This window comes from Panthera uncia, chromosome B1 (genome assembly GCF_023721935.1).
Source record: "Panthera uncia isolate 11264 chromosome B1, Puncia_PCG_1.0, whole genome shotgun sequence".
NCBI classification, from domain to species: domain Eukaryota; kingdom Metazoa; phylum Chordata; class Mammalia; order Carnivora; family Felidae; genus Panthera; species Panthera uncia.
In genome coordinates, this window is record NC_064811.1 from 80551941 (window position 1) to 80559728 (window position 7788).

At 43.5% G+C, this 7788-nt stretch overlaps 1 pseudogene; it reads left to right on the top strand.

Annotated features, from left to right (window-relative positions):
* The first annotated feature begins 7004 nt into the window (after positions 1-7004).
* On the top strand, positions 7005-7137 carry LOC125924203 (uncharacterized; annotated as a pseudogene).
* The last annotated feature ends 651 nt before the right edge of the window (positions 7138-7788 follow it).

The following is a 7788-nucleotide window of genomic DNA, read 5'->3' on the forward strand; positions in this document are numbered from 1 at the left end:
CTCGCGCGCGCCCTCCCACCCCTCGCTCCGCCCGCCGCTCGCTCCGCCCGCTCGGCGCGCGGCTCCTCCGCCCGCAGCTCCGCCCTGCCGCCGGCTGCCCGCCGCCAGAGCCTCGGCGAGGCTCGCGCGCGCGCGTACGGGCTCGGGCGCTCCCGGGCGGCCGCGGGTCCACGTAGCCGCACCGCCTCCTGCCACCGCTCTCCGCTCCTCCCGCTGCCTTTCTCCCCGCCCCTTCTAGGACCAGCCGGGAGCGCCGCCGACCCCCCAGCGCGGCAGCGGAGTAGGTGGGGAGGAAGACTGGCGGAAGGGAGGAGGAAGCGCGCCCCGGGATTGGGAGCAGCCTGGCGGAGAGACTGGGATTGAAGAGCAGCGGGTCCCTCTCCGCCATCCGCTGCGGCAGACTGCATCTGGGGGTACGCGGGGGAGAGGGTCGCTCCGGGGCGAGAGGGCTGGGTAGTACGGATCCTGCGAGCCCCCTGTTCCCGGACAAGCCCCCTTCCGGGTGTGACCACACTCGCCCCCTCCTCCACCACCCGGTAGTGCTGCAAGAGAAGACTCCCGGCCACTGAGCGTGAGTGGAAAGGGGTCGTAGACTTTGCTGGGAGCAGAGGGTTGGGGAGCGGGGAAGGGGGAGGAAAAAAGAGACGGGAAATGGGGCGAGTAGATTGGGAGAATTGCAAAGGAACGTCTCCGGAATCCAAGTGTGGCTCCAACCCAACCTCCCCACCTGCCGGAAACATGAGCCTCGTCCCAGAAATGCGGACAACCAAGGAGAGATGGCTCAAAGGAGTCCCAGCCGGGATACAATTCTCACCCTAGGGTCTTGCAGTAAACACAAACTCGGACAGCAAATGCCCCCGCGAGAAGGAATAGTGCCGAAGATCCTGACTGCTTCCAGGAAGTCTTCTGGGAAGTTGGAATTAGGATTATAAATCATAAACCATTAAGCTTTTGACCCCTGGGGAAGGATAGAACGCGTGGCTGGAAACTGTTTTAGAGCGCTGAGAAGGTGTGCCTATTGGTTGCGTATCCGACCTCCTCCTGGAGCACCTTCATGGGTGCTAGGGAGCAGGTTCGAAATATGAGCAGTTCAGAACTGTGTGTAAATGTGTATGGGAATGTTTTTTCCAAGCTTCACAGAATTAGAAGGAGAGATGAAATCAGGAAAAATTTCCAGCACCACCCATGTAACCTGGTACTGCACGCAGAAATCTGCGTGTTTCCTAAACTCCCCATGTGATACTTAGTAGGCTTATATTTGAGAACCTTTTGCATAGGGTTTCTCTGGTTAACTGCCTATCACTTTTCTCAAAAATAGGATAGCTAGTTGACAACCTGTAATCCAGCTTTAGAGGGGCAGGAAGTTGCTTTTTCTTGCAAGAAACCATCTTTTGAGATAAGCTTGGCCTTGAGAGGGATTGAGGGTATATTGAGGTCACAGGGGACCCACAAACGTGAGAGGATCAGGAGATCCTATCTATTCAATACCACAGAACTATGATACTAGCTAACACAGTGACTTCAGCCCTTTGGATGATAGAACCCTCTCTCCCTCATAAGTGCCCTCCACCTACAGAAAACACACAGCATACTAACCAGGTAGGCTAAGCTTCAAAGGTAAGGTCTGCCTTCAACAGCAGATTCCCTTCTAACAGGAAGGCACTGAGAAGCTTTACCTAGACCTATTCCTGCGATATTGTAACTCTTTCTATATATATAAATAGAACAGTTCCTGTAGATTCCTGGATAAGTCAGAGGAAAGGTCTTTCTTAAGTAGAGCTAACACAATTCAGAAAAGGACTGGAAATTAGATCCAATTGGATCTAAGTTGAGTTGATCCCTAAGCAGGATTTATCTTTGAAATAAAAACAAAGAAGGGAGAGTTCAGATAACTCATCAGTAATCGGGAAGACTAGTTGAATTCTCATTTCCTATGTCAAAAGTAAGTTTAAGTACATTTGTAAAGCAAACCAGAAGAAAACAGAGTATTTGTTTAACCTCTAGCTAGAAGTATTTCTCAACTAAGAAGCAAAAGAAGAAAATGATGTGGATATGACTGGGTAGTATCTTAAAATGCATCAAGCATTGTTTTAAAAGGCAACCTAAACCGGGGAAAGAATATTGACAGCAGACATGAAAAAAAATCTGAATGTCTGTAAGTAGGGCTCATATAGCTGAAGCTAAATATGAAATCTCAATGATTGAGTATAAACAGAAAACAAACTATATACAAACAAATACGAATAGTAATAAATATATGGTGAAAATCAACCTTACCAGTAATAGAAATAGACATTAAAACAAATTAATGATAGGGGGCCTCTGGCTGGCTCGGTCAGGTGAAGCATGCAACTCTTGACCTCAGAGTCATGAGTTTGAACCCCACGTTGGGTGTGCAGCCTACTTAAAAAGAATAAATAAATAAATAAATAAATAAATAATTTTTTTTTGGAAAATAATTACAAAGGTATTAAGATAATGAGCACTGGTTTCCTCATTCGTTGCTGGTCCTTGTGAAGGGATATCATCCATTTGGAAGGCATTTTGGCTGTGTGTCCCAGGTCAGGGAGTGCCTACACTTTGACTCAGCAGTCCCACTTCTGGGAATCTAGCCAAAGAAATACTCCAAAATATGGGGAAAGTTATATACTGCAATTTGTACATCATGGCATTATTTATATTGAAGATTTGGCCACAGCTTAAAGATCCTGGGGTAGGGACTATGGCCGTGTCCTTGTAGCCACCTGAACCTGGACCATAATGTTACTTCATGTTTTTTGCCTGTGCCCATGTCATTCTTGCCTCTGCCTAAAACACTCTCCTTGCCCTTTGTCTGCAAGCTGACTCCTCTTACTTATCCTCAACACTTTTTAGCTCCAGTGTGCTAAACTGTTATGCACTGTTATATTAGTTTCAGGTGTACACCATAGGGATTCAACAATTCTATGCTTTGCTCAGTGCTCATCACCGTAAGTGTGCATTTAATCCCTTTCACTTATTTCACCCATCCAGCATTTGCAAGGTTCTTTCTTTTGTTCCCTCAACACTTCCTACATTCTTCCATTTTGCATTAGGAGACTACCTGTAATTACTTGTTTCCCTGCCTGTCTGTTCCACTCTGCTGTGACTCCTTCAAGGGTGTGGTCCATCTCCTTTTAATTTTAGAATCACTAGCGCCTTGCTTAGGTGGCAGGTGCTTGATAAATATTTTTTTAACGAATGAATCATTTACTCAAACATTTTGCAGCCATTAAGGATGATGATTATAAAGAGTATGTGGCAATATGAATAATTATAATGTTAAATTTCCAGGGCACTGTATATGGAATTATATCCAAGTAATATTGTTAAATGAAGAGAGAAAAGTGCAAAACAGGATATACAATGGGCTGCCATTTTGTAGGGGAAGAAAAAGAGCGTTGACAAAGGAGACTGGAAGCTTTGTATACACACATATTTCTGGTTAATGGGTCAGTCATCTACAGAAGAAAATAAGAGAAATTGATAATAGAGGTTTGGGGTGGGGTTGGGGAGCACACTGGAAAACTAAAAGATATGATACAAAAGAGACCTGCTGTATATTTTAATATACCCTTTTGTTTTTGAAATGTGTACAATGTGGATGATATAACTGTTTTGAAAAATAGATCAACCCTACAAAAATTTTATGCAATTGGATGAAATAAGTTAGGAGTCACTTCTCAATAAATAATAACAGTTGTTGGTTGTGGGATTGTGGGTGATTTTGTTTTCATGTCTCTGGCTTCCAATTTTTTTTTTAATGTAGCTATATTGTTTTTACAGTCACAAAGATAAAATTAAAAAGACTAAACAATTAACTAAATAATCATTGTATGTATTTCATCACAACTTCCTCACTTCTCCTTAAATTTTGATCTATCTTAAGAAGAAAAGAAGAAGAACAGTTTTCTCCCTGGAGACTCTTATGGTCATCTCCTCTATAATTCTGATGTTGAAAAATGGTTAGTAAGTTTAACTACCAAAAAGTTAACCAGTCTTTCAAATAGCAGTGAGAACATGTTAAATAGGTAAAGCATGTTCTTCTAACAGTTGCAGAGCTGAACAGCAAGATATGACAACAGCATTATACCAAATTTAAGACACCAAATTTAATGAGCTTGTCTGTCTCTGTTTTACTCGTCTTGCCCACTTTTCTGCCTCCCTCCTCTCCCTTTTACTGTCTCTGCTCCTCTAGTCCTTTTTTTCACTTCTATGCAACCAGCACAGCTGGTTACCTCCCCTCCCCCATTGCCTCCTTCCTCTCAGAACCTGAGGAGTGTTCTAGTGTCCCCCCCTCTTTTAACATCCATATCTTCTGGGAAGACCAGTCCCCTGCCAGGCTCCAAGGGATGTCTTGACCTTCTAAGACAAACTTGGCTCTTGCCAATGTTTCGTTCAGAAATGGGCTGTGACACAATTCTGGCCAATGAGACATGAGGAAAATGTGCTGAGGGGTTCCTCACACCTAAAAGATGGTTTCTTTTTGGCCTTGGATTTAATTGTGTTTGGATACAACAGCTCGATCCTATATGTAGTCTGATAGTAAAGACCGTACCAACAAGGGCAGAGTGAGAAACTGAAGAGAACCTAGGCCTTGCAGACATTGCTGCATGGCTGACTTAAGCCTACCTCAGGACTTCCTGTCATAAGAGAGACTCACTTGGTTACGGGCACTGTGAGAGGGGTTTTCAGTTTCATGCAGCTTAAAGTATCCTGACTTAAAACACTCTCCTCTGAGCTTCTCCCCATCCTTTTGACTTTCTCTTCTTGAATCACCTCCAGCTTCTCCATGTTTCCCTCAGTAACACTCTTTTTCTATTTTTCCCTCCCCTGTCCTCTCTTCCCCCACTGTTCTGTCTCTTTGAACTAATACGGGGCAGACCTTTAGTGCACTGTCTGACCAGTTGATAACCCACCCCTTTCTCTCAGCCTTTCTCAGCCACAAAACACTTCCCCACCTCTGGCCATGTTTGTACTTCACAGTGGACAGGGCTGTGTAGATCCAGGCTGGCCTGCCAGAGGGTCTTTCTCACTCAAGGGGGTTCAGTAAAAAAAGGATCCCTTCCTGTGGCTGAAATGGCGGTGATGTTTTTAGGAGAGTTGGGGTGCCTGTGTTTCCAGCAGGAAGCCAATCTCTCTCTCTCTCTCTGTCTCTCTGCAGAAAGAGGAAGGAAGCATAAATGCTGAGAGAAATAGCACTCTGACAGCGTGGGCCACACAAATGGTGCATTTTGTCTTCTGAAAGGCCTCCAGCCATGCTAAAGGCTTTCTACTTCTGGGTTTCTTCAAGAGGACCTTGTCCTTGAGGTTTATGAGATTTTTAGACAGAATCCTTACATCTCAGCCCATTTTGTCTTTAGCTACTTTGAAATGGGAACCTCACATTTGCAAATCAAAAAACTTTGATTAGACAATGGGTCATCCCACCTCAAATCCATTGTGAAATGAGGTCAACTTAAAATATTTTTTAATGAGTCATAATATAAAATTAAAGTGTATTCTCATAGTTAATGGATTAACTCTTGTGCCTACTGTTCTTTAATTGAAAAGTGAGTGAATTAAATGTTATATTTTTCTATGAACAATTGGTCCCCCAGGATCAGTACCCGCCCCATGCTCCTCTAATCCCATACCCACACATACCATTAAAGAAGATTAGCTTTCAGAGTCCAAGGAAGAACATAGAAAGTATATTTGTCTCAAAAACATGATTAAACAAGTATATGTAGAACATAATTGTTTCACTTTTTGAAATCAGTTATAATTGCTTGTACAGTAAGATTCTGTCTTTTACAAAATATGACAAAACAGGCATCGATTTTATTCTACTTTCTTTTGAAAATAGCACCTCAATTTCCTCCTGCTTTGGAGTTAGTCAGCTAAGCCTGTGAATCAAGGTGCCAGGCCCCTCCCTCACCTTAGGAGGGAGCAAGTACTCAGAAGCTACCCTTTGTGATACTGAGTAGAGGGAGAAAAAGACCAAAAACCCCCTGGAGTTCAATGATACAGGAACTGAGACCACCTTTCAGATCCTCCTGGTTCTTCCCCCCTCTCTCTGCTCCCAAAGCTAGCTGAGTTCTTTCCAGTAAATTTTCTTTCTGATTAGCCAATGCCTATTTCTATGGCTTAGATCAAAAACTCCTGGGGCACCTGGGTGGCTCGGTTAAGTGTCTAACTTCAGCTCAAGACATGATCCTGCAGTTCATGGGTTCCAGTCCCATGTCAGGCTCTGTGCTGACAGCTCAGAGCCTGGAACCTGTTTCAGATTCTCTGTCTCCCTCTCTCTCTGCCCCCACCCCCACCCCGACTCATGCTCTGTCTGTCTCTCTCAAAAATAAATAAACATTAAAAAAAAAAATCTCCTAATACTATGTGAACTTTTAAAACCGCACCTTTTGGGGCACCTGGGTGGCTCAGTCCGTTTCAGTTAGGGTCATGATCTCACAGTTTGTGAGTTTGAGCCCAGTACCAGGCTCAGAACCTGCTTTGGATTCTCTTTCTGCCCCTCCCTCCCTCCAAAATAAAGTTATTAATTAGAAACTGCACTTTCCAGAGAAAAATACTAACTTCTTTTTTTAAGTTTATTCATTTATTTGAGAGAAAGAGAAAGTGCAAGTAGAGAGGGATAGAGAGGGAGAGAGAGAATCCCAAGCAGGCTCCACCTTGTCTGCTCGAACCTACCGTGAGATCATGACCTGACTGAAGTGGGACGCTTAACCGACTAAGCCACCCAGGCACCCCGAAAAATATTAACTTCTGATTTCAAAAATAACATATTCTCTTTACACAATATTTAGAAAATACACAAAAAACATTTGTAAAGAATCACCCATGACAACATTTCCAAGAAAAACTATTGTCAATATTTTGATATATTTTCTTTATTAATAAATATTTTTATATGATTGATATAAATCTCTGCAGACTTCATTCTGCAGAGAAAAAATGTAAACCTATTATATCTTTCATTTCCAGTGCCCCTAAGCTTTGCGCAGTGGCAGTATCATAGCCAACGAGGTTTATCCGAGGCATGATTATTGCTAATGGAAAACTTCTCCAGGGGCTCCCGGGTGATTCAGTCGGTTAAGCGTCTGACTTTGGCTCAGGTCATGACCTCACCCCTTGTGTGTTCCAGCCTCGCATAGGGCTCTGTGCTGACCACTCAGAGCCTGGAAGCTGCTTCAGATTCTGTGTCTCCCTCTCTCTGCTCCTCCCCCCACCTCCAGTCTGTTTCTCTCTCTCTCAAAAATAAATAAAACATTAAAAAAAAAAAAAAGGAATCAAGGAGAAGAAGGAGAAGAAGAAGAAGAAGAAGAAGAAGAAGAAGAAGAAGAAAATATAACTTTTCCAGTGCCCCAAAATAGTGCCAAGAAATCCTCTATTAGAACAGAGGCAAGTCCATCTCAAATTTCCAGGCTGTGGTTATCAGTCAAGATTCCAACCTCATAGCCCCATATCTCAAGCCCTTCAGTGTTTTCCTTTTCCACCAAATATCAGTCTTCATTTCTATTCTTATAAGGCAAACATGCCTGCATGTTCTCTTACATTCCTAAGTCACTCCCAACTCCAAACAATCTCAAAAGGCCATTCCCATCATATAAACCTCACCTTCCATCCATCACCAGATCAAATTACTTCACAGTTAAGTAGAATTCAACTCCTTATGAAATCTGCCCCCACTTAGCGGTAGGCATGCATATCCAGTAATTGTCTCTTTCACATTCAGCCATCTTTAGCCTCTAAAAACTTTGCTTCTGTGATGAAATA